A 27,772-nucleotide genomic window follows, 5' to 3' on the forward strand; every position below is an offset into this window, starting at 1 on the left:
CCTGTAATTTTCACCAGTTATCACAACTTTTTGGCGAATCTGATCAATAATCTTAACACTTTCTGTATTTCCTTCTCTCTGACCGATCACTGCAACTCATCTGAATTTTGACCAATCATCTTAGCCTCCTTCTAATTTTACTTCCTGTTTCATGACGTCTCTTGAAAGTCGAACCCGCACAAAAAAAGCATGGTAAAAAAAACGTGGTAAAAAAACAAGCTAAATGATAACAGCCTCTTTTTCTTTTTTGCATAAAACATTTTCAGATGTACTGTAGGATCTGCTCTTATACTCTGAATATTCAATTATATTTCATTTTCAGTTGGTTTCATATATATTCTACAAGCTGAACAGAGAATCCACATAGTGCAGTCACACATCAAGCAGATGAACACATGCAGCTTTTTCTGTTCAGTGACTGTGGCCCTAAGAACTACATATAAACAATTCAAATATCATAATTCAGCTATGATCATGGTCCTGACTTGTGCATAGTTCAGTATCTCAGGGTTTATATATTCACCTGAAAGCTGAATCCACTCTCTGAAGCCAACCTGAAAACTGGAATTACAAGCAGCACTTAATGCAGAGTTTTGAAATCGGGGAACATTTTTCAAATTGAGTGGATCAGAAGTCAACAGGACTATCTGAGGGAGACAGAATGCATGTCCCTTTGTCTCTACCTAGTCAGAGACCAGGGTAGAGATGATATTCAGATGGGACTTTATAAATTCATTTTTATTGATTGATTCAGCTACCTCCGTGATGCACTCACATGCTCATAAAGTTGCAAATGTCTGCACCAAGTAGTCAAGTGTGTGAATTGTAATGTTTTAACATGACGGATGACCTTCAGATTGTCCCGTCGCCGTTTTATTAAAAATCCAGCCAAAGATGGAAACTATTCTGTTAACACGACCCCTCACTTTTATCAAATTTTATGGAATTTTGCTTCCATCAACATTTTCTAATGTGGTACTTTAATCTGCACGTAAAAAATACAACTAGTGTTTTGTTGTATTTACTAAAAAACAGCTGATAAAGATTTTTCTACCTCACCTTGATGAGTCAACCAACAGGGAGCAGCCTCATCTTTAACAGATAGTGAAGCAGTAAATGGAGCAGAACAGGAAAAACTCAATAACTATCCACATCTAGGCAACATATATCTATATGAAAATAGCAGCTGGTGAACGACAGAGGTGACAGGAGATCAGCTTAATAGCAACCAGTGTCGTCCTGCGAGTGCATCTGATATTAAAGATTGCATAATTGGTATGAAAAACATGACGCCATCATGGGAATTACATTCTGCTCCTAACTGAAGTGCTCTCAGGTAAAACCAGGCAATTTCAGTAGATTATCAACATTTTTCTGTTGCACTGGAAAGGAAAAACCTTCACAAAACAAAATACTTCATAACCGAGGACCGGAAATTTCAAGTTGATGGATTTGTTATCGTTTTTATCACGCAGCCACTGGAAAGATAAAAGTGGGAAGAAATCAGACGGCTGAAACATAACATGTTGATTAGGTTCATTTTATGGAAAGAATCAAACATAGAAAACATTATGACCAAGTTGCCGTTAGCATGTTTGTCCCTCCTTTTGCTGCCAGACAGCTCTGACTCATGAAGGCCTGGCCTCCAGCAGAGCGGCGAGGATCCTGTGGTCCCAAGATGTTATCAATCAATCAATCAATCAATCAATCAATCAATCAATCAATCAATCAATCAATCAATCAATGTCTATTTATATAGCATGTTTCAGCAAAAAGGCAGTTGAAAGTGCTTTACGTTATAAAAACACAAAAATACAAAATCATAGAACAGTCAGCAATTGAAACATTCCATTTTGTCAAGTACTGTCATTACACATCAGAATGATTAATGTTTCATTTATGATGTTTCAAAATCAACTCTTACCAGCTTGGTTTTCAGTCTACATTTAAAGGAATTCAGTGTTTCGGCTGTTTTGTAGTTTTCGGGAGGTTTGTTCCAGATTTGTGGTGCATAGAAGCTGAAAGCTGCTTCTCCATGTTTGGTTCTGGTTCTCATGCAGAGCAGAACCAGAACCAGAAGATGTGGGAGGTCTGGAAGATTGCTATGACAACAGCAGATCTTTGATGTATCGTGGTGCTAAACCATTCAGTGATTTATAAACTAAGTATTTTAAAGAAATGCTAACTGTTGTTAGATTTTAAATCACAGAGAAGCAGTTTGAAAAATTTATATGTAATCTATATATATATATATATATATCACTACTGGATGGCCCCGCTTATCTCTTTTGACTTGGGTTTTAATTTTTATGCTTATCATTTAATTACCAATTTAATGAACTCCAGCTTTTTTATCCTCCTTACTCTAGACAGAGGTTCTAGTACTCAGCCAGCCCTTTAATTGGACAGAGTCTTGATGATCCATCGATTGAGTCCGCAGCTCCGTTAATCTGCACATACTGCTTTACAAAGCGTGTCGCATCTTGTTAATGTGTTTTATGAGCTGCTGATGAGCTCTGCTGATTCTCCGCTTGACCCCTTCCAGCTCCCATAGCGATGGTTCTTATCAGTAAACCTTACTGTCCTCCTTCTGCTGCCTGGGCTCGTTTTGAACCAGGTGGAAAAGGTCAGCCGATGATTCAAGGTTTCTGCTCGGTTTGGAGCATATGTGAGGAGTTTTACAGGTCTGGATTTTCCTTTCATTAATAGTAAACATGTATATGAATCTTTTCTAGTTATTCTGATTAACACTTCATATTAGAGACACATTTATTTAATCGCACATTCATACACTGATCCATACATCACAAAGTAACTTGGGGTTCAGTGCCTTCCTTTCTTTCTTAAGGTTTTTTATTTAAAGGGCATTTGGCACATTATGCCATATTTCCTCTTTTTTTGGTATTTATCACTTACATATTTTGCTAAAGACTCAGAACAAAATATAAATAGCTGAGGTCGTGTAGTGATGTTGGCGTTGTTATCGTTCATCACTGTGTGTTACAGAGCTGCTCTTTCTCCTGCTACAACATGATGAAAAGCCTCATAACACCAGAGGATGAAAAGCTAATTTGCTATTGTGCGTTGAGCACAAAAGGATTGTGGGAAGACGCATTCCTCCCAGCATCTGTTTATGTCAGATTACACAAACCTGGGTTTTCTCCCCGTCTTTCATGTTACTGGAGAGAAAACGAAGGTCTTCGGAGGCTTCTTAGCCACTGCTGCCGTTTCCTTTTTTTTTTTTGAAGCTGATCCGAAGGCTTCAGAGAACAACGCAGAGCTCATTGTTCCAACGGCGCTGTCTGTAATTACCCCAGGGCTATTGTTTCCCTCTGAAAGGCTCGTGTTCAAGTGCTGGAACTGAGACTTCAGGAGACGACTGAGCGGAGAGCAAAGAGGGGGAACATGTGAGTATCAGAGGCTGCTTGCTTAGGAAATGCTCATGGTGGGAGGTTTTCACTCAGGAAGTCACCAATATGTTCATGATCAATAAAAACTGAAAGATGACTTGATGAGCAGCTGAGTTAGGGTTAGGACCTAAGGCTTGTCGTTTTTATCACATGACAAAAAAAGAGATTGTTGTGTTTTAGGTGAGATACCAACAAAAAGTTGCTCATATCTGTAAAAGCTGATTTTATGATTTGAAACCTTAAAAAGAATTAACTAAATGGGGCTGAATGCAATCCCATGTCACACTTTTCAGTTTTTAATTAATAAAAGAAAACGTATAATTTTCCTTTCAAATTATAATTATGTACCAAATTGTTTTGGCCTTTTCCATAAAATAGCAATAAAATGCATTCAAATCAGGTCATGAAGTGACCGTGGTTGGGCTTCCATTTCACCAGAGCTCTATGCAAACTGCATGTCCCAGCATTCATAGTGAGACACCAATGTTGTTGACGGCACAAAACTTATACAAGTCTGAACATGGATGTCAAAATCTCCGTGGAAACGGAGCCAACGGGGGCTCCAATTAGCAGGACAAACCTCTGGAGAACTCTGGAGAAAGCTGCTAGTGTATCCAGCTCAAAGTTCACTAGAGGCGTTAAAAATCAGTTCCCGTCTGCCTACAGAAGCCTGTGGAAGCGGCTCTTGTCCGTCTGTATGAGAGCCCACTTCTTTTTGGGTTTGGAGCCAAAAAGAAGTGGGCCTGCTGCTGGACCAGAACAAGTTTTTTTTTTTTTTTTTTTTTCTTCTTTTGTCATAGTTTGTCCCTGAACATCACCTTGACCTGATCAACCAAATCTCTTCCACATAGTAAGAGACCAGAGTCTGGGTTGAAATAGTTAGGTAAATAAGATGATTTAGTTGTCTTGATTTTCTGTGTTTGATGATGTTTTGCTGCTGCTATTCTTGTTACTGCGCTGATGGTAGAAACCGTCTGCATTATGCAGTTTGAATCCAGCGCCTGCCTCTCTCTCTTTCTCTCTCTCTCTCTTTCTCTCTCTCTCTGTCTCTTTCTCTCTCTGGTCTTTTCCATCTGTAGCTTCACTGCATGTCGGTAGTTAGAGACACAGGTTATTTACGGGATAATTCAGCCGTGAAGTTGGACTGTTTTGTTAATAAATTCTCAGACTTAATTTGAAATTAGCGTGTCTGTGATTAGTCCTTGTTGTGTGAAGTGAATTCTGAATTCATTCCTTCATTAGGAGCTAACAATTTAGTGCCATAATTCAAGACAAATTGAAAACGTTACCAATAATCCTATAAATTACCATTTTATTCCAAATAAATTATCAATCCTAAAATCTGAACATTGAAGCAAATGTTGATTCTCAACAGCACAAGAGAGGTGAAGGTTTTGTGAATACTTTAAGACGCTGTAAGTCCATATTGGTGAGCAGCCTGATGAAGAGCTCTAGTGGCATCAGACCCTCCAGCTCTGAGGGTCAGCTGCTCTTTGAAAGCCTCCAGGAGGATCAGCAAAAACAGCCTTTCCCTGTTAAGAAAAGCTTCCAGACTTTGTTTTTCCATCTTTGACGAGTCAGGACATTTTATTTTCTTTCTTAAGGTTACAAATGAGGTTCAGTACACCAACGAGCTCATGGAGAAGCAGAGAGTCAAACAGGAAGTCTGTCACATCCCACCTGCTGGTCTCACAACATTAAGCTGTGTGAGTTAACTAAAATCTTCTTTATACCGTGACAGATTCAGACGTTGAGCCAAGATGCTTCACAACCGCCATCAGCTGATGGATTCATCTTATCTCTGACACAACTCTACATTAAGTGAGATTGCTGTCAGTAGGAAAGTGGACAAGAAGCTACTCTGATCACTTTAGATGGTAAAATTGAATCTTTTCCAAAAATGTCTTCAAAAGTATTTCAAGCCAGAGTAGTCGGTTGTATTTTGTAAGGAAATGTCAGTAACACTTTATTTGAAGGGGGGTGAATAAGACTTTCATGACACCGTCATAAACATTACATAACACATAACAATAATCCTTCATGAATATTTATGACTGTTGTCATAAAGCGTCATTTGGTAAATTATGACACTTTTAATACGAAGTTGACATTATTCAAAATGTCTTTGTTATGACAATTTGACATTAACCAATAAATCCTTACTGATATAAATTTGTTATAAAATTATTATTGATTGCACTTTAAAAATTAGGCAACTTTATGAAGTTAAAGGTAAAGTTTAAACAGTAATGATTTCTTGCTTAATGTCAAGTTGTCATAATAAAGACATTTTGAATAATGTCAACTTTGTATTAAAAGTGTCATAATTTACCGAATGACACTTTATGACAACAATCATAAATATTCATGAAGGTTTATTGATATTCATGACAGGTGTTATGTCATGTTTATGAAAGTGTCATGAAAGTCTTATTCACCCCCCTTCAAATAAAGTGTTACCAAAATGTCTCATTCAATGTAGCAATTATCAATGATCGTATCAGGATGTGATGAAGGAATGACCACAACATGAGGCTAGAATATTATTTTGGGAAAACGAATGAAAATGTTCCCTGACCAGCAGGAAAATCTTCACGTTTTCTTATTTTTTTTTGTTTTGTTTTTATTTTGAAGCTGTTCTCATATTTTGGGTTCTCTGCATCATCTTTAATTTTGCTGAAATGAAATCAGTTTATTTCACCTGCCTGCCCCTCGTGAGGCTGGAGTCTGCAGTCTGAGGCATTTTTTCTCCACACATTACAGGAGAACAATTTTCCCCCACTTAATTAAATGAGCAGCAAACTAGGAAAAAAACAAAACAAAACATTCCCCTCAAAGGATTTCTGTAGATTCATATTCATGTCCTCATTTAAAAAAAAAAGATAGAAAAAAAATAATATTGTAAAAACTAATTAAAATCATTGGACAACTAAAACACACTTTAATTACTATATTACAACTGGGATTACAGAGAAAGGAAATTGGAATGAAATTCTTTCACATCACCCTCATACTGACTAAACAAGTGGCCGACTTACTGTGAACAAAGTCAGTCTCTGTTCTGGATGTTTGGACCTGTGGTTCTCCTTAGTGATGGGCTTTCAATAAAGGCAGACATGGAAGACTGGAAACACATTCACCAAAGGAAAGCAGAACATGAAAAAGTGAGACACATGGAGCAGATGCTAACTTTCTGAATGTACAAAAGGCAGAAAGCTTATTGACACGTCAGTGTGCTGAACGATTGAAACAGAAACAATGACGGAGCGCATAGTGGATGGTATTAAAGTGAAATTTAGCAAAGGCAAAAGTGTTTAGCTACAAGGAAGACCATAAAACATTGCTGCTAATAGAAACATTTTCAAACTGATTCTACTTGATATTTACCTGCAGCAGCATCTAAACGTTTGCTTGGGAAACTGGAAGAAGCAGCATGAAAATGGTACAAAAGGCAGAGGATTTGTCAGTTAGCGCTGGCAAATGAGACATTCTGTCAAGCTGTGGATATCATCAGTCAGCTAATAGAGGCTTTTAATTCCAAAGTGCTGGGAAATCCACAACTTCCTGTTTACACCAAACCTTCCTGTTTGTTTTGCCCGTTGCTCACCTCCTCATTTAACCTTTTCTACGTCATGATTTGTTTATTTTGCTTCCAAAACCAGTGAACTAACTGTAAGCCTAGTGTCAAAAACGTATTCATAGGTCAAATATACACCAAATATTTAAAGAGATTTCGCATATATCTTTCAAAATACACAAAATATACACAAATGTATCATTACAGGTAAAAACCTGTAATGTGCTGCTGATAATACACTTTTTAAATAAGCGACTGTCTATTCAATTAATTAAGTTCGTAGAGTGCAGCTTTTCTGATTTATGTGTATAAATACACTGCAAAAGTCTTTTTTCCTTAATGTTAATTAGAGAATAACAACCCAAATCTGTCCTCCACCAATGTTACAAGAAGTGTAACATTTAGACAGCACTGATATTTCAACTTTATTTAGGCTTTAAATTATGTTAAATTATCCAATAAAGTGTGAAAACCTTCCAACCGTTGGAATGTGAGTGTTCATCACTGTGAATGCAAATTATACACTTACTTCCTTTGAAGTTGCAGGAGACCTTTCTTCACTTATCAGTTATTTTCACAGCAGAATAACAACAGGGGGTTGCTGTAATGATAGAAACTAACAAGTCAGTTCAGTTTTTATTTCTCAAACCTACAAGGCGTGAAGAATTGTCTTCCACAAGAGACGGTGCAGTCTGGAATCAGATAACCAGCTTCCAAACCTTTGGAAATTTTGGAGATTTCTTGCGTCTTATGGGAAAACCAATCTCAATAAGGAGATTGGTTCTCCGGAGGACTGGGTTTGAAGACCCCTGCTCTAAACCCCCTAATGGTAACACAGTCATACAGTCTCGCCCAGGCAGCCACTGGGCGAGAGGTGTGGTACACCATGAACAGGCTGCCAGTCCATCAGACGCTGAGTCCAGAGGTTCACATTGCCTCTGGCTGTTTGGAGTTTTATGAAAATGTTTTTTTCCAATGACGGTAAAAAAAATAAATAAAAAAAACAGCCAGGAAAAGCACAAGCTAATTTGTTATGAAAAAGACGTCACTTTTCTGATCTCTTAAAGGTTTTTTTCTTCTCTAAAACATTTCTCGCTAAGAACATCTTGTTTTGCAATGAAAGATAACTCTAGCGTTTATATGATTTGCATAAAATAGTTAAGACTGACATCCTTCGCCTCAAGAGAACCAGACCCTTTGTGCAAATAAAGAGCATTAGATAAACAACACCAGAAGACAGAGGAGGAATCACTGAGTTGCTTTGACTGACAAGGCGAGCGACGAGGGATAAAAATCCAGAAGAAGCGCGGCGCCGCTTCGCCTAACTTTCTGCCCTTTTCCTTTCAGTTAGTTTTGCTCGGTGGCAGATGAAAGGCCTCCGTCACTCGTTTCATTTCTCGCTGTCATTCAAACGGAAACGGAGGACGGCATGCAAATAACCCGGCCCCGTCTGTTCCATGAATACAAATACCGCATTACTATTCATCATACTTACAGGAACTCCATTGTTACTTTTGGTCATACTTTTGATGCCAGTGAATAGACTTGGCAGAGGTGACGGCGCTGTGCGTAATTAGAAAATAACGTTGCTCTGAGCAACAGGGCAGTGAAACATCCAACGGGCGTCTCGGTTCTAATCGGCTACATGTCACGGCTGTTCGTCGATTATTGAGCTGAACGCCACGCAGTGAAACGCCGTCATGAGTGAACATGACAGGACAGTCGATGGTCTTCAGGTTAGGACTCCTTCCTGGGTAATGGTGGCAGACATAAAATGGCAACTGTCTCTGTCGGGCGAAAACCACATCCTAATCTAATACTCCGATGGACAGTCAATACCCAATAGCCTTGCAGTTCTCTATTTCCTATTTCCATGAAGAAGAAAAAACAGATGTCCTGCAGATTTAATTTTCTTGAGAAGTCACTTTCATATAATTTATATTTCAGTTTTTTTTTTTTGGTCTTATTGTTTAGTCATGCACGAATTCTTTTAAATTGTTTTGCCAGTGTGAATGACCTGAGGCTCGGGCCGTGAATAACACTCTGCTTCTGTGAACACACCGAAGTATGATCAATAGTTCCTTTTGTTTAGCGAGCAGTTTGAAAGGACGGAGCTGTGAGCCCGGCTTTCCGACGGCGCTCAGATGATGGGAGCGATAAGGAAACAAAGCAGTGGCTCTAATTATCATTCTCCAACATGCTGCTCTGTGTATCAAATAGAAATGAGCCGTTCCCACCTTTCATGTGGGATTATTAGTTTTCTTTCATTATATTTATCCATCTTTAATTAACCTGGAAAGTTTAGTACAACTCAATCTGTCCATGGCCGTTCATGAGACGAACAAAGTTTTTAACCTCTTAACTGTCACCAACAAAACGCTTCCGCTGTGGACAATGGCTCTAAGTGGACACGGTGTCCTCATGGCTGCGGAGCTAAGGTTAGAGGAAATGACACACTAGGGAATGCCCTCTTTAGTGCGTAGCTTAGATAGAGGCTAACAAAGAAGATCACAAACTGTTCTTGAGTGCCATTTTCTCTTGCTAACTCCTAAAGGTAACATGAGAAATAGACCAGCTATATTTTGGTATTAATAAATGGAATTCATAATTCAACTTACTGACTCTTTTTCAACCTCATACATCAAGAACTCAGCATGGAGAACAGATAAATTCTCCACAAAACCTGCCAAGAAGGTACTTTGTTGTGTCCTTGTGTGTCATTTTCAGTATCCACTTGATGGCGCCAGGTAGCGCGGATGTGGACCGCTGCAGGTGTGGCACACCTGCGTTCCATCGAGGCCCATCAGCTGCAGTTTAAGAAGAACTGGCTGCCTGCCCGCTAACTTCTGTGGTAAACCCAAACCCTCTGAGTTCCAGACGGTTTTTGCTTCTCTGGAAGATTTTTCACTTTGTGAATTTTGTCTCAGGCTCGCTTTGTCGTCCCATCTGAGCTTTCCTGGATTCCCTTGTTCTGATCTGGATGATCTATTATCCACCACTAAAGAAATGCTGGTATCACATTTTAGTCTTTTTATTCAAGAAAGAAATTATTTATTTGTACCTTTTACTGTATTATTCATATTGTACATGTAAGAAGGTGGTCTTTTGCGGCTGGACGAAGAAGGTCAAGGCAGAGTGAAGTGGAAACGGCAACGGTTTACTCTTCAAGACCAGCAAGAAGAACAAAACCACAGGTGTGAAGGACCAAACCACCTTTAAATCTATTTACAATTTCCACGTGTATAAATAAAATGGCTTTTACCAAATGACACATTTCTATTTACATATTTTATGTTTTAAAATTCCCCTCCCTCTCACACACACTTTTCCATGGAACCTATGAATGGTGTTTGGACCCCTAGAGAAGTTTTGTCTAAACACCCAGGAGAGGACAGAGAAAAGGCAGGTGAGTCACTCCATCTTAGCCCCTCCACACAGATTATACACAAACATTTGCTCAAGTTTTACAAACCAGTAGCTTCTTCCTCTGAGTAACAACAATCCTCCCTTCATAGGAGTAGCTGTGCAGAGCCCAGTTCCAGTAATGAAGATCTCTTCATTACAGTACCAAAAAGACTTGAGAGAAAAATAATAATCAGATTAATTGTAAGACTAATAATCAATTACTAAAACAGTAAGCGTGTGGTAATTGTTTTATTCACATTAGGACAGGTTGGTTTGAACGTTTCTTTCTTCTCCCTCTTTATTTTCACTTCCCTTTTTGTTACATTTTAGTGACACAGAAAAAGTAGTAGAACTCTGTAAAAGGGGAAAATACTTTTTCACAGCACTGTGAAAGGCAGCTCTCCAGTCTAAAAACATTCCATCCATTTCATCTTCCTCCAGACTGCTGATAACCATGAAATGTGCTGAACTAATATTGAAAACCTCTGTGCTGTGGGAAGGTTATGCATTCCACAGGTTTTTGTTCTCGCTTCACAAGGTAACGTGTGTCTGCTCACCGAGGTCTGTCTGCAAGTTCATTTCCAAACACTCTCACTGCGTTCATGTAGTCCTAGGATGAAGTGTTTGCATTTCAGACTGCCTCAGAAAGCCTTGGACAGATCGATGGAAAGTGCTGCCCAGCTCCGCTTGTTGTCCAAAGATTCAATAACATCAATGGCTACTTTTAAGGCCAGTTTGGTTGTTCTTAGCCTTTTTCTAAAGTCTGATAATATGATTAGTAGCCAAAATGTCCAATGCGAGATTCTGAGATTCACACCGGTCCTGTTAGGTCTGCTTTAATCCAACTCTGGTTCTTTTGCTAAGAAATTCTGATTTGTTTGGGGAGGTGTGAATGCGTAACCGAACTCTGATGTGGATGAAAAGAGTGAACTCTGGTCCGCCTACAAACCTGGGTCTGGGTTCGGTTGAAGTGAACTTCTGGCGCAGTTTTAATAGTATATGGATTTCAAGTGGACCGGAGACCGCTCCAAAAGCAGGAAGTGGATTATAGCACAGGGCATTCTGGGTAAATGCAAACAAAACAAACGTGAGCGTTTACCGCAAGCAAGAGAAATGACTCATGGTCTTTTACCAAAGACAAAAATAAATCCTGTAACTGCTCAAATCTGACACCATTTCACGTCTGTTTCATTCGGTGAAGAAGAAAGTTGGGTTCAGTGTCTTCAGTGGTTTTGTGTCATTTCCTTCACCAAGATGTCTCCTTAGGACATGATTTTTATTTGTATTAAAGATGTTATTTCAAGAAGGTACTTAAAATTTTGATTTGCACATTAAATGTTAACAACATTAAAATCATGTCTATTAACCAACCCTGACCTTTGGTCATATGCAGCTATTTAAACTTTTTTGTAAAACCATGTAATAGCAGAAATGAAGCTTAAAAAATATTTGCAACTTTAATGAAAACGTTACCGCAAAATCGGTTATTTTTGGCTGCAAAAATGGATCAGGGAGGCATCCACTGGCCCTCCTACGCAGGGGAACAGATTCTGTCTGGGTCTCCAACCTTTGGCGTGACACCCGTCTGACTCCAGCACTCAATGGACCTAGATGATCCTACCACAGAGCTTCTCAATTCCAGTCCCCAGGAATCGCTGCATGTTTTTAGATGTGTCTCTGTTCCAGAACACCTGATTCAAGTGATCCTAGGACCTCCTCTGCAGAAGGGAGTGATAATAACTTCTGCGTGGCAGAAGGGAAACACCTAGTACATGCAGTGCAGTGGTCCCTGAGGACCAGGATAGAGAAACGCTGCAGTAGAGTGTCAGAAAAGGCTGACGGTGCAGTGAGAGAACCGGGACGTGGTGACGGTCAATTCCAGTTCTTCCAATTGATTTCCTGACCTAGTGGGGAATCTTCATCGAACTGAAAGTGCAGCCGCCTATAGTGTTAATGTTATCAGACAAATAGTTGTTACCACCAATATTTTTGTCGGTTCTAATTTATGAACGTGATCTCAGAGTCGAGCCAAGCTGCTTAACGGCTTCGTCTTCTACAGAGGTTCACTTTAACAATACAGTGTACAGTACATTGTAGAAAAAATACTCTTAAAAGTAAATTTTACTAGTTACTACTCTGACCTGTGGTAGCTAATCCTGACAAGTGTCTGCCTTTATTTCACACTTCCTGTCGGCTTCATCCACGGAAAAGTTGCTGGTAGCTTTACTGCTGTGTGACGTTTCATGATTTCTAGACTTCAATAGTCTAGTGAAATTACACACAGCTCTCTCATGAAACGGGATTAATCAGTTAACTCTTGATTCAACAAAGCTCAATACTTTTTTTTTTTCTTTACATGAAGCCAGGGTGGTTGGTTTGTCTTAGTACATAAAATCACTGCTGCAGATCACTGATAACTGCATTTTTTATTCACTCAAGCAAACATAATCTAAAATGAAAAATGAAAATCTAAAAGAATATTTCAGTGTGATAATAAAAACAAAAGCAGAAGAAACACCATAAACCATCACCGCTCTGTAAACCATGGCTGGTTTTGTCTGCATCAGAATATTCTAATGTTTTTAAGATATCATTTTTCAACCTGCATCATTATTTGAATTGCCTCTCCTGCTGATGCATTGATCTGATTTTCTTTTTCTACTATGGTTGTTATCTTTCTGTAGAAGACGTCTCTCCTCATGTTACCTTAAAAGTCATTTTATTTTGATTATTTTTTTTCTTAATGTGTGCAATTGCAAAGCACTTCCTGGCCCTGAAGGACTGTGATGTTCTAAGATGCTCCTAATCATGAACAGCACAGGTTCATTAAGAACGCCGTGCATTTCTGACCTGCCTCCAGCCAATCCAATTAGTCTGTTTGGGCCGGTTACATGAAGAGCCGGAGGCTGTCAACAGACTGGCTGCTTTGTTCCTCCACACTGAGAAGAATGCAAAAAGAATCAGAAAGCTCTATATGAGAGGAGCTGGTTGATTTGTCTGGATACAGTATTAATTGGTTGAACTCACATATTCTATGAAAGTAAGTGAATAAATTCCATATGTTATTATTCATTTAGATGAAAGAGCAAATAAAATCTGTGCTCTGTATGCTGGAGATCCATTTGGATGCTCTAAGCACGATGCCCCTCTGCACTCCAACATTCTGTTTCTTTAATGTTTTTAGGAGTTTGTATCAAACAATTCTGACTTTACAGAGGAGACTGACTCAATTATGAAAAGCTTTGTTTTCCTGAGGAAGATCAAACCAGAGGAGGTTATTAAGACAAGAAAATCCTCCAAGTCTGCAAAACGTCTTCACCTAAAGTTAAATTATTGTAGATTAACAGATTTTAACACAGCCGTTCAGATGAAATCAATCTAAAATACTGTTGTATACCTTTAATAATAATAATAATAATAATAATAATAATAATAATAATAATAATAATAATAATAATAATAATAATAATAATGCATTTTATTTACCAGCACCTTTCAAAACACAGGACATTTTACAAAACTAAAAACACAAATTAAGCAGTAAAATCCCACAAAAACATGGATATAAAAACACAAAACCACTGAATAATAAAAGTTAAAGTGAGAAGGCCAACTTGAACACATTAGTTTTGAGTTGTGCTTTAAAGCCGTCTATAACCCTCCCTTCCTTTCGTTTCTGTTCCTCCTGCACATCTCCTCTACTTCCTGATCTTTCTCGTTGTTCCTGAGCTCGGCCTCCACACCATGGAGATCAGAGTCTTTTCTCTCTTTGCTCCACAACTCTGGAGCTCTGTGGCTCCAGAAACCAGCAACATTGACTCTGTTCTTACTTTCAAATCAAAATGCATCTATTCAAGTTGATCTTTTCATTGTAACCTTGTTGATCTTTTCCCCTTCCACATCAGTTCTTATTTTTAATCTGCTCTTGAATAGTTTTTTTCCTTGTACAGTGTTTTTGAAAGTCGGTAACAAATAAAATAAATTACTGTATAGATGATAGATGGATGGATCCAAAGTTAATAACATTCCTGCTTTGTGTTTGCAACCTGTTTTCGACTTGCTAATCTAAATGTTTCCATGTACCAGGGCTACGTATTCAACTCAAAATGTCACTTTTTCAGTCATTGCTGAGAATGAAGCTCATATGACACATTATAGGCATCTCCACACATGAAAAATAGATTTATGTGATTTAAACTGAAGCCTATAGAAAATGTATCTTGTTAAGAACCCCGGAGGAGCACAAAAGCCCGTTCTCCTGGGTGACAAGTGATGGAAGACACTTCTCTAAACACCCTGCACCAGGATTAGCTTTTAGTGCGTTAGGAGGATTTTAAACTACCATTAATGACTGTCAGACAGAGACGGTTTTTATGGCTGCAGGCTTTGGAATTACTCCCACCGCTCCACAACGTCAGAGGCATATTTCAGCCTCCAGCTGTGTCTTTGAAAGTGCCCTCAGATCCTGTAGGCTTCAGAGGCTGTGTGGAAGTTAAAATATAGACTAGCCTAAATTGGACTGAGAATTCACATCGCAGCAAATGAACAACGATTTAGCTTCATATTTCTGACCGTTTTTAAGAAGGCAGGTATTAATTTAGCAGTAATCTTTAGGAATGATGTAAAATAGGAGCTGAAGATTCGCTATTTGCTTTGAAATTCATGCCTGCAGGATGTGGGAGCAAAGGTTGCTCTGGGTAGTCTGATCTGAAGGAAGGCCTGCTGCAGCTGGAGCCGCCAATAATTTAACACACTGCTGGTGGACAGCTGCATGCTGAACATCTGGGGAATGTTAAACACACACAATTACAAATAAACATTTGTATGAAACACAGTTGAAACCATGTTACTAAGAGACTACTGTGTGAGACTAATGTCACATGATCAGGCTATGTTTGCAAACTAATGCTAACTAGCCTTAGCATTCATGACAGGCTCTGCTAGCTGGAGTGGGAGATGCAAGACCAAAGGTTGCTGGTTGCTGCAGATCAGAACACTGTTCTGTCTGTTCCTTGTTCCTTGATGCAAGGCAATGCAGACCCTCAGACGAGACATGGTGACCGTAAGTATTAATGAGACAAAATCACGGGTACAGAGGACAGACCATGAGGAAATGAGGAAGGCAATAGTATCTGCTGGTGATTGACAGACAATGAGGAACTTAAATAGTGGCGAGTTGATTATTGGATGGAGAACCAGTGGCTGATGGAGAGGTGTTACTAACAACTGAGAGATGAGAGAGAGAGAAAGAAAGAGAGAGAGAGAGAGAGAGAGAGAGAGAGAGAGAGAGAGAGAGAGAGAGAGAGAGAGAGAAGGGGACGAGGGAGAAGAAGGAAACTAGGAAAATGAAACTGAAGCAAAAAACTAAATACAGGGTCTAAATGGGACAACTAAGACTGAACAAATTACAAAAGGAATAAACTAGATTGGCAAGACATACTAAGTGCAAAGCAAACCCCAAACCTACAAACTAAAGAATAAACTAGCCCTGGGAGGAGCAGGGTGGGGGAATTATTGGAAATAAGAACAATAAAAGTTGAAGTCTACAATCGGATGGGATACGACAATTCCATAGTGATTTTGACCCATGGAATCAACTTGTACCACATTATTTCTGGTTGCCTTCAGCTGTTGGTTCATAGGACCAAGGTGTGGTTAGGGTGGAGCTGTTGGTGTCGCTCAACACCCTCCATTGACTGAGGGACAGAAGAACGCTACTGTATGCAACAAGCATGGACAGACTAGTGTGTCACGTTTGTCGATGCGATGCGGCGATAGGTCCAGTGAGAGTCCAACCAGTGGTGAATATGCTCAACCATAAAATACCACACCAACCCAACCACTTAGGCTTTGAATAACCTGGTTGAGATTTTTCTGAAACATTCATGACTTGCCTCACTGAAGTATGAAATAGTAAACTGTTTGAAAACGATATCTCACACAGTCACCAACACATAAATATGAAGAAAAGTGCATGTGTTTTTGTTTATATCTTATAATAAGGCAGGAGAACACAATAAAGATTAGTAGAATGTTAAATCTCTCAGACTTTCCACCTGTAGCCTGGAGGGATAGGAGGGCGGAGATGCAACCCCAACAAAACTGCTTCATGGTCAGCCAGCACCATAGGTACTGAACTAAGCTGCACTCTCGCCTTTATTATTTATCAGATCAAGGAACTCATATCTGAAGATATCCCTCAACTCTGAATTGCTTTATCAAAGCAGCAGCTCTCAGTCTGAGCAGCTGGTAGTCATCTGGAGAGAGTTAGAGAGAGAGCATGTGAGCTTGCCCCAAGGCACGAATTCAGACTTATCTGCTAAGCCGATTCTGCTGGGAGCGCATCGGGCTACGTTTGCAGCCATGGAGGGGCGTCTCCGCGGAAACACTTGGCCGTCGCTGTGGTGCATGTGCAATGAGGAGAAGGCTTGTGATGCTTTTCGCCTTTTTGACTCAGAAATGTGAGGCCAAGGTGTCCTGCAAGCGTGAGGAGTTGCTGTAAAATGACTCCAGATCATTTGGAATTAGTGACCGGTCAGTGATATAACCCCGTCTGATGCCCACCCATCTGACTCGTATCGGTTTACACTTGTGCTTATAGCTTAGCAGATATTTGACGGTCTTGTTTGAACCTGAAGACTTACTGTGCACATTTTTCAGAAACAATGGCACCAACAGAATGGAATTAGTCAGTTTTATATCAGAAACAAATGTCTTTAATTTTATAAAATATTTGCATGAGACATTGAAAAAAAAAAAAAACCTGCTCCCGACTGAAGTCCTTCAGTAACTTACAGAAAGGTTATTTTAGAAATTGTTGCCAATGTGTTACGTGAGTATTTACTCAGCTTTGACCCAGTTAAAGAGTTGAAGTGAAACTTCCACTTCACAGCACTGCTGAAAAGTTGATCACAACATTCTCTTAGACATACTAAAAAAAAAAAAAATCAGCAGCAGGCTGGTTTATATCATCCTTTCCAGATAGTTTACTTAATGATGGAGCTTCATGTATCAGTGCTTGGGGCAGATGCATTCATTCAGTGGAGAACAAAATGTCTTAGTCAATCCTTCTCAATTCAACTGGCTGCTATTATTAATGTCATGAACTTTGGCGAAGGCATTTCAACAAGAAAACATAAAACAGTAGCCAGTTATGAAACAGCAATAAAACCATGCACAGCAATATTGATTAATCTACTAGTCAATCGCAAACGTACTGGGTAGATTGCGGGTAGATCACGTGACAAAAAAACCCCATCCACGTCAGCCCTTGCCAGTTGGTGGCAGTAATGCTTTCATTTAGTTGTTTGCTAAGTGCCGTTATAACAAAGAAGAAGGGACTCGTTCTGGTCACCGTGCATCAGCAAAGTGCTGTTTGCAAAACTAGCTCGATTTTTCTTTTAAACTGAAAAAAGGGGTGTAAAAAATGAGTGAGGGAGCTGGACCGAGTAAAAAAACTAAAACATATCATTTCCATATAGAATGGAAGGAGGACTTCTTTTTCACGATGACATTTTGGAAGTGTGTCTTATCTGCCAGTGTGCCGTCACAATATCATGGAGGGAAAATGAGGAGCGGCATTTTCTAACTATTCATAGAGAATACAACACCAACTTCCCGCCAAAAAGTGAATGCGAATGAGAAAGAGAAATGAGAAAGAGAAAGCGAATGAACTGAAATGCCAGTTGTCCGCACAACAGTCATTTTTCTCACATTCTTCAAAAGCAAAAGCCGCCACTGAAGTATCGTTTCAGGTGAGTCATCTCCTCGTTAATAAGAAGTCCTTCCAAGACAGAGAGATGGTAAAAGAGACGTTTGTTTGTGGAAGCAGCTGACACATTGTTTGAAGACCTTAAAAGTAAGGCAAAAATGTCATCTTTGATCAAAGCCTCCAGCTGTCAAGAAGTACTGTTGCACGAAGCAATGAAGGATTTGACACAGCAACTTTGGAAGGACATTGCAGATTGCTGGTGTTTCTCCTCACAAGGAGAAGACATATTTCAGTCATTCAAAAACTTTATCGAGAAAACCCAGCTGCCGTGTACAAATTGATGTCCATCACCACGGATTGGCTGCTTGAATGGATTTATTGTCAAGCGTAGACAGGATGATGCTTTTCCGGACTCCCTCAGTTACCACTGCATAATTCATCAACAAGTGTTATGTGCTAAATGCTGTGTATCATCTGCATATTCATGGTAGCTGATCTTATTTCCTGTAATAACCTGAGCTAATGGAAGCAACTGAATTAGTGGAGTCCTAGGACTGAACCTTGGGGTATCTCACATTTGATGCTATGATGAGAAGTTCCCCAGTGACAGAAAGTAGTCTATGTTCTTAGGCAGGATTTGAACCAGTGAAGTTCTGTACCAGAGAGATGGATGAATGGTTTCCATGTCACTAATCATAGATTTGCAGTTTTTATGGTTTCTGCCCCCTTTGTTGTGTCTTCTGGTCTTGTTCTCTGGTCTTCCCTGTGTCAAATCTTCATTTTCTCCTTCATGACTCTTCTAACCACCATAACTCCTGCTAATGTTCACAATTTGGTCAATGTCAACCAGAATGTGTGACAGAAAAAGCCCAGTATGAATCCAGTGGATGCTCTTGTCCTATGATGCTCCAACCAGTCCATCTGTAACAACTGAAAACATTTCATCAGTTGGCAGGGGCCCATTTAGTGTTTTTTTTTTTTTTGCTGAACTTTATTCTGTTCTGGGAAGGGTGACTACATCCATTTAGCAGCACTGACCTCCTTTAATAGAGGTGCACTGATTTGGAGATGCTGAATACTTCATGACAGCTCTGTGGACAAATGGGACATAAAAGCCATTAGATACTAATCTTGTGAAAACTCCACTTGTGGAAAACAATGGGGAAGAGTGCACATCATGTGGCATCTAAATCTAAAAGGAACAATTTGTCTAATGAACGTCTCTCCTAAAGGGCGGCGGGTCATGTCCAGTCATAACAGTCTCCTCCTCCGATTCAGATTGCAGCTCTTCTAACAGCACAGTCCACTCCTCATCCTGAGATTATGTTTCCTTAATGTTGGCTATGGATTGATTTAAATAATTTGTCAAAAACTCTTCCCCCCTCCTTCCCCCCCAAATGATCCCTCAGGACTTCACTGCAAAGCAGTAATATATATGAAAATGCTTTGGCATATATGTGTAATAAATCCCCTTTCTGTTGAATTTGGATAGTAAAATTGTGTTGTGTCAGTTAGAAAAGGAAGTGATGTCTGACATGGTTTGTACAGAATTCATTTCATTTATCAGAATACTGACATGAGAACATGTTGAGACACAGCAGTAAGAAAGGAAAGCTGGTCGAGGTAGCCTCAGGGAAATCATGTCAGGTTCAACTTTATTATGCAGATTCATCGGCTCTGAAATCCTCTGGGAATCATAAAATAATTCAAATCTGTTTTGGTAGCTGATTTTCATGACAGTCAGATTCAGTCTGGACTGCTCACATTCAACTGGTACTAACAGAACCTATATGAAGAAGCACATTTTAGCAACAAGGCAGGTTAAAATGCTTTACGAAAAAAATACAAAGTCATAAAAGACATCATAAAGTCGACAAACTGAGAAAACCAGTAAATATTGCATTTTGATGAGCGCCGTCACCAAAATCAAATCAAATATGGTGGTCAATGCTTCATTTATTATAGTTCAAAATCAACTTTAAACGGCTTTTGTCTACATTTAAAGGAACTTGGTGTTTCAGGTGTCTTGGAGTTTTGTAGAAGTTTGTTTTACATAAAAGATGAAAACTTTTTCTCCAGAATACCTGGGAGGTCTGGAAGGTTGAACAACAGCAGATCTTTAATGTACTGTGGTGCTAAGCTGCTCAGTGATTTATAAACCAACATTTAAAATCTATTCTCTGAGCTACTGGGAGCCCATGGGGTGAGTTACAGAAACCAGTTTCAGTATCATAAAGGATAAACTGATAAACATTTTTTTTTAAATCACAGGAATGTAGATTTGACACTGATCAGAATAACAGTGAAATTAAAATCCAAATTTTGTCAAATTGGAGCCCCCTTTTAAAAAATATTTGAAAACTTTTTTTTATGTTAAGAATATTAAAGAGATTTTATTGTTTTCAAAAATCTATTCTCTCTCAAGTTGAATTAATTGTACACATTTGATTTAGTACTGTATTTCTGAAAGGAAAAGAAAGAAGGCTTGGAGATTACTTTTTTTTCACAATTCCTTAACATTCCTTTTTAGTCCTCTGGTTCAATTAAATTTAAATTTACAAACCTAACTTGTGCTCCCACTTCTTTCTCATGGCAGCCCATCTATACAACCCTGACTGCTTCAGCCTTTTCAAATAAACTTTGTCTTTGAACGTGCAAACTGCTGAGTGTGTGGTGAAGATGTTGTGTTTTCGGATTTGGAATTGCTTCAACAGTTGCTTCTCAAAGGTTAGAGCCGATGTGTTTCACAGCCGTTCTGTTAACACAGTCCTGCACATTTTGTTAAGCCGGTCAAAATGAACAATCACATCAGTGGGGTGAAAAACCTTGCCTACGTGTTGCAAAGAAAAAAAGCCTCAGCAGGTGTGGAACATTCACTGATCCTTCAGGCAGCATGATGAGGAAACGGCAGAAAGCGGCGCCGGGATTAAGCAGGAACTCCAAACGAGGCGCCTTTCTCCTTCCCTCCAAACCGCGCCGGCTGAGGCTGAGAATGGGACATTATGCGGGCTTAAGTGGGATCGATTTGGCATGAAAATTAATAGCACATTGCAGCACTCAAGCGGCAGGTATGTTATTGTCTACCATCAGAGCCTATTCAGAACAGGTGACAGACTATTTCAAGGATAATTACGGAGTCTGCTGTGGGCTTTTGTGCTCAGTGGGCAGTTATACAAGTTGACGCCAAGTCAGAGCGACTGCACAGACAAAGTACAATCTGGGAGAAAGAAATAGATTAAAAGCCATCAGGCAAAACTTAAATGATGTAGAATATTACAAAGCGCTCTTTACATGATACGCTGAGAGAGAGAGGGCCTCGCTTGGCTGCGATGGCGGCTGTGATGCGGTGCAGCACTATCTCTATTGACAGCGCATTTATCACACTTTGTCTCTGATTGCAGCCATTTGCATGGGCCTGTCTCCAGTACTGTTTCTAGAAGTTGGCGTGACTGTGTCCTCGTTTTTGTCCTAAAGCCACACAAATTTTTTTTTTTCCTTTCTAAACACAAAGGCTGATTAAAAAAAAAAAACAAGCTTCCCTCATTGCTTAATTTTACCCATTTATTTTGGGAAACAGTTTTCCATGCATCGTCACATAGGTTTACATCATGGAAACAGCACATATAGGAGCAACACTGCACAGCTTTGATTACAGACGAGATGTGTACAAAATGTTCTTTCTGTAAAAGAACCATGCAGTTGTTTGAGCTCTGAGAGGCGGTAAACCCTGATCCACCAGACCAAATCATTCTTTCTGCAGGGCAGCAGTGCTGCCACCTGCTCCACCACGCAGTTATGATGCAACTATACTATTACAAAAAATTATGTTGACCATTTGTAACTATGTCACTTAATCATGTGAGGCACCATAATGGATGTTGGAAATGAGGGACAGGACTTTTGAATGGAGTGTGACTGTAGCTGCGTTTTCATTAATCATAAAATTGCACAAATTGGAATTGGATAACAAAATTTGCTGAATGGAAACATTCAATATTCAGATAAACTCACTTTTTCACTAAAATGGTATCGCGCTAGGATGAGATGTTTTTTTATCTACCATTTTGGAATTTGTGTATTTTGTAAAACTGCAATGGAAACACTATTCTTGCATCACATGAGTTGCATGATCAACATGTTAATACTGACAGAACAGATGAAGAAGACAACAGGAAATGGTAGGATAATGGAGCAGCGTGTTAGTTAATGACTTATCGCATGAACAAACTTATTCATGTGTGTTTACAATTGTCCTTCATATTTTAGGGAAACATAACAAATGAAAAAAAAAATATTTTTTTACATTATCAAATTACTGACAAACTTCTGTGCACATTTAAAATGGAAGCCGCTTGTGATAGTTTCCCCAACTTGTTTTGCCAGTATATCCATGTCTTTGACTTGTTCAAGTTTAGCTAATTAGCCTGTGGAATTAGCACACCTAGCTAGGGCTCACAGACAGCAGTGTTTACAAAAGTTTGAAATAGCTAGCTTAGAAACCGACCCAAACCTTCTCCCTCCTGAAATGTTTGTTGATTTGATTAAATCGGCCTGAATTCACTCTGCACAATTTGTTCCACTATGTCATAAACAGCGTTTCCCCTGACAACAGAGAAGACTTAAATTTGTACGAAAGTCTAGATGCTAACCAATTTTCTTCGTACATGCTAGGCTACATGGTGGGGAATTCTCTCTATGCTAACTAATGGTTAGATATCTTCCTTCTCCATAATGCAATATTTGATTACTTAAGCGATATCAGGCGACTAACTCTATGTTGTGACTGGCATTACAAGAGTTAATGTGTTTTTGTTGTTTTGATGTCCATCATGGTGGAGCAGATTGCTTTCTGAAGAGTGTGATGTGACACAGAAAGGGTCAATACAGAAACATGAAAATACTGCTCAGCATCTGCCACACAAAGACACCCAAGATAATTGTATGGTACTGCAGCAGCATAACTTCTCATTGAAAAAAAAAGAAAAGAAAAATGTAACCTTTCATTTAAATGCATTTGTCCAGTGGAGAAACAAAACCACACTCGACTATTTTTTTCTCAGTGGTGTAAGTATTACCTGACACATGGACCCATTTCTTATAGCCACTGGCAACTAGACTGAAAGAGAACTCGCATTTTTCTTCCTTCCTTGCAAAGTTGGAAAAGCACAGAGTGGGAAGTGGAAAAAAAAAGAAAAGACTTTCACTCCGTTGTTGAAACTGTAGCAAAAAGCAGCAGTTTAAGGTCATCAAGATTGATGTTTTCTATATCAAACATGAAGCTTTTACTGGGAAGTAAAGGGTTATATGAATACGTGGAAAGTATCTGATGTTGTGTTTGTTGGTCTATTTCTCTTCTGAAGTTCCTGAGAATCCTACTGGACTGACCGCCATGGAGAACTACAGAATACGACAACAAACTCTAGTGCAGTGATTAATGACGATTAATCACTATGCTTAACATTGCAAGCTTGAAATGTAAAATTTTTTAAGAAAATATTTTACTCTCTCAAACCAAACATCTCAGTTTTCTATGTTTTCATATTCAGGAGCATTTAAAAGAAGTGATTTTCTTTAGAAATGTTAACTGTAAACTTGTTGTACTTTGATGGAAGGATAGTTCAGCATTGCTAAGCAGACTACACACCACACTGGTTTTATCCAAATGTCCATTGTGGTCTTTCTGTGACATTAATGTAAAAGTGGCAGAGAAGGCAGTAAAGACATGTGGAATAGGAACTGAGGACTCAAAGACCGTCGGCTCTAACTGCAGTGGTTTTTAAAGTGAAATTTACACTGAGTTCACCAGTCTGGCTCTCCTCTCTCATCTTTTCACTCATGTTTGCGATGCTACATTTTTGACCGTAGCATCAAAAATGTAGCATGTACCGCGTTACTTCTAGCTAGGTAACCCTCCTCGGGAGAAAGGGTGGGTCAAAACAGGTCATGCAATTCATCTGCATTATGTAATATTAACGTGTTAAACATTTCAGATGAATCACATGTGTTAGCGCATTAAGAGCTCCAGTTTACTTACAATTCATGACCTCCTCTTTATTCTGCTTGTTGAGAACGACTTCAGCGACGAGAACCAAAGCCGCCACAGTGGCACTCACTGCTTTTCTTATGTTCTCCTGAATAGTGCTTATGCTGTATGTCAATGTTCTTAAAAAAATATTTAGCTTGAAAACGCAGCAAAGCTTTAAGGTGCGTGTTGTAAAATGTAAATGTCACACTAGAGTGAATAATCACTTTAACTGCTGCGAGGCTCACAGTCTCAACGCAAAGGCTGTCAGTGTGCAGGGTGTGTGTCTGAACGCACTTATTTCCAAGTGTGTTTTGTCTGCAACATCCACAGGGAGGCTTTACTCAACTAATCACTTCTCTCCCCTGAGTCAGGCATGCTAATTAGGTCTAAAATATACATCACAGCCTCCACCATCTCTTTAATTAAAAGTTGATGGTCATTCTTCAGCTATCAAGTGATATGACACGTTTTTCATGCTTTGAAAAATGTAAAAAAAAAAAAAAAAAAGTAAAAATAAATAAATAAATAAATAAATAAATAAATAGAGTTGCTTAAGTGCCGGCATGAAGACAAGAGCCTCAGAGTTGGTAGGGGAATGCTTTATGCCTTTTTATGTGCTCCCAAAGTGCAGCATCATTGCCTTTTCAGCCGAGCGTACAACTATGAAGGAACAGCTACAAAACTGAAAATAAGGAAATCGTTCACAGAAAGGAGATTTTGCTCTGGCGTAATTATCTCAGGCAAGAAGCGGAGCGCATTCCACGTTGTTTGGCTTTGCATTTAAATCAGCGAGTGCCTGTGATGGTGGGGCTGTTCGCCGCGCCGCTCTCACTCTAAAAGCCCGCTAATGAAAGGGATGAGGAGGTGAGCTTCCCAGGCCTGGAACCAGACACCATGTTATAGATGGGAAGTTGGATGTGCTCCATTTGCATTCATCATCCCACCGTTAGGCTAAAAGGGATTTTTATCTTGCCGTGAATGAGTATTGAAGTAGAACTCGCTATGATTATGTATTAATATTCAGATTAATCATTCAGATATAAACATGCAGAAATAAGACGATGCATAACTGCTGTGTTTTCTTCAATAACCCTCTAATGGATTTGCTTTTTTTGAGTTTCAACATTTCTAACGGTCGCCACGTGAGAGGTTTGTGGGATAAAACGCCTCAATGGGGAGCCGTAGGAATCAGAAGGCTGTTACTGACTTGTCTTCTTTCATCAAAGCAATTAGCCCATTATGGCTGCATAAGGAGCTTTTCACACACGCGAACTTAAACGCTGTTGGACCGTTTTGTACGTCGACGGGCTTTTTTCCTTTGCAGATAGAAGTGAAAAGGTGCCGAGACAAACTACCGACCAGAGTTGCAGAAACACAACTGCAACTTGTGCTTTCTACCTTATTTGACATGAAGAGAGCAAATGAATGTGTTTTGAACTTTCTGTTGGAGTGGCCCTCTCTGTTGCCACTCCAACACACAGGGTAAGTAAATTTCTCGGCACCACAAAGCCCAAAGAGTGGTGTATGACTCGTAGGTCAGCAAATGAGGTTTGCTTTATATGTTTTCATGATTTGTTGCTCTCCGCACACGCCTGTGGGTTCTGAGGGATTCGTTACCTGCGATGTCATGAATGAGTTACTTAGTAACTCGCTACTCTGAGTGACGAATAATCCGACGCACTACCATTTTCAATCCAGCACTCAGATTAAGGCTGTTTTCACACTTGATGTTCCTGTAGACTCGGTTGGATTGGAGACCAAAGTTGCAACATTTGTTCCATGTCCAGCTGCTGCTGGTCACTTTCACACTGCACTGTGTCAAACAATCCAAACTAATTGAAAAACCTCTTCCCCCTCTCTCCTGTAGGGGTGCTGCACCAAGAACTACTGAAGGAATCGATGCAAAACCTCTGAAGCAGACCCTGAGAACTTCCTTCTTCACAAAATGTAAATTAAATTAAGTGCTGTCTGAGGCCCCATTTCCATGTTGGACTTCCACAGCAAACATGTGGAAGAAGGAGCTTTGGTTAGAAAATTAAACATTTTAAATAAGATGCAAAAAGCTGTACAACAATCTGAACTCACCATCCCATTATCAAATACAGTGGTGGCAGCATCATGCTGTGGGGGTGCTTCTCTTCAGCAGACAGGAAGATGGTCAGATTTGATGTGAAGATGGATGGAGCCGAATACAGAGCAATGTTGGAAGAAAACCTGATGGGGTTGATGCTGGAGCAGAGCTTCAGCTTCCAGCAGGACAACCGCCCTAAACATAAAACCAGGGATACCATGGAATGTGTTAGAATGGCCCAGTCAAAGTCTAGACTTAAACCCAGTCCAATCGCTCTGCATCTAATCTGACTGGTCTGACTGAAGTTCAGTCAGATTAGACTGAACGTCGGTTCAGTCTAATCTGAAGTTCAGATCAGACTGAAGTTCAAATGTGTCACTACATTAGCAAAGCTGGTAGAGACAAACCCTACAGACTAGCAGCTGTAACCACAAAGTGCTGACTCGAGGGGACGGAGTACTTTTGCACACCGCACTCTTCAGCTTTTTGTTTGTAAAATAATTTTGTGCCACTTTTGTTTTTCACATTAATTTCCAATGAAATGTATTTATGTTTGTGGTTAAAAGTTCAAGGGGTGTGAATACTTTTGCAAGCCACTATAAAAAAAAATTTAATCTTAACTTATTGTTCTATTATTTTTAATACAGAGATGCTTGTATTTCCTTTTGATTTTCTGATTTCTTGTTATATCATGTGGCTGCTGCCTCATTATTTGCTTCAGTTTGGTGTGTCTGAACAGCTTGGTCTGAAATTTCGGTAACATTTTATTTGATGGGGTGTGAATAAGACTGTCATGACACTTTCATAAACATGACATAACACCTGTCATGAACATGAATAAGCCTTCATGAATATTTATGACTGTTGTCATTCGGTAAATTATGACACTTTTAATACAAAGTTGACATTATTCAAAATGTCTTTATTATGACAACTTGACATTAACCAAGAAATCATTACTGATATAAATTTGTTATAAAAGTGTTACTAATTGGACTTTTAAAAATTAGGTAACTTTATGTTATTAAAGGTAAAGTTTAAACAGTCTTATTCACCCCCCTTCAAATAAAGTGTTACCGAAATTTCATCCCAATTGTTTTGTGCAGGACTGGACAGTTTCAGCACATGACCATGTATGTCTTGCTCTAATCCGTTCCATTATGTGGTCATTCTTCTTCTGGAAGGTGAACCTCCAGTATTTACCCAGCCTGGTGTTGGCCTATCACAGAGTGCGAGCTAATGAGACTCTGAACAAAGGGCAGTGAGCTGGAAATGTGTACTGACCCTTCTAAAATCATTTCCTGGTCAGTTGAAGAGCTATTCTTTATGTTAACCAATGCAAGACAAACACTCCCATAGTATATTCCATCTTATTAAGGTTTATTTTTTTGAAGAAGGTGAAAATAAATGACCAAGCCTGGCTGTTAGTTCAGAGGGTGACCTCCACTGAATGTAGCTTGGGGCTCTACAGAAGGTTTATGTTCCCAGATCCCATCAAAGCTCTTCCCATCTAATGTCAGCCTAACTGGACTCTGCAGCCAGACATAATGGATGGGCCAATTGTGCAGCAAGC

The 27,772-nt window shown here is 39.4% G+C and overlaps 1 long non-coding RNA gene across 1 annotated transcript; it reads left to right on the forward strand.

The window, feature by feature from the left end:
• The first annotated feature begins 7,453 nt into the window (after positions 1 to 7,453).
• Positions 7,454 to 10,005, forward strand: LOC103471976 (uncharacterized). Its single transcript, XR_534775.3, has 3 exons — positions 7,454 to 8,723; positions 9,715 to 9,838; positions 9,915 to 10,005. It is a non-coding gene; the product is annotated as an uncharacterized LOC103471976 (long non-coding RNA).
• Positions 10,006 to 27,772: the final 17,767 nt, after the last annotated feature.

Source organism: Poecilia reticulata, chromosome 11 (genome assembly GCF_904066995.2).
Source record: "Poecilia reticulata chromosome 11, P_reticulata-male-v2, whole genome shotgun sequence".
NCBI lineage: Eukaryota > Metazoa > Chordata > Actinopteri > Cyprinodontiformes > Poeciliidae > Poecilia > Poecilia reticulata.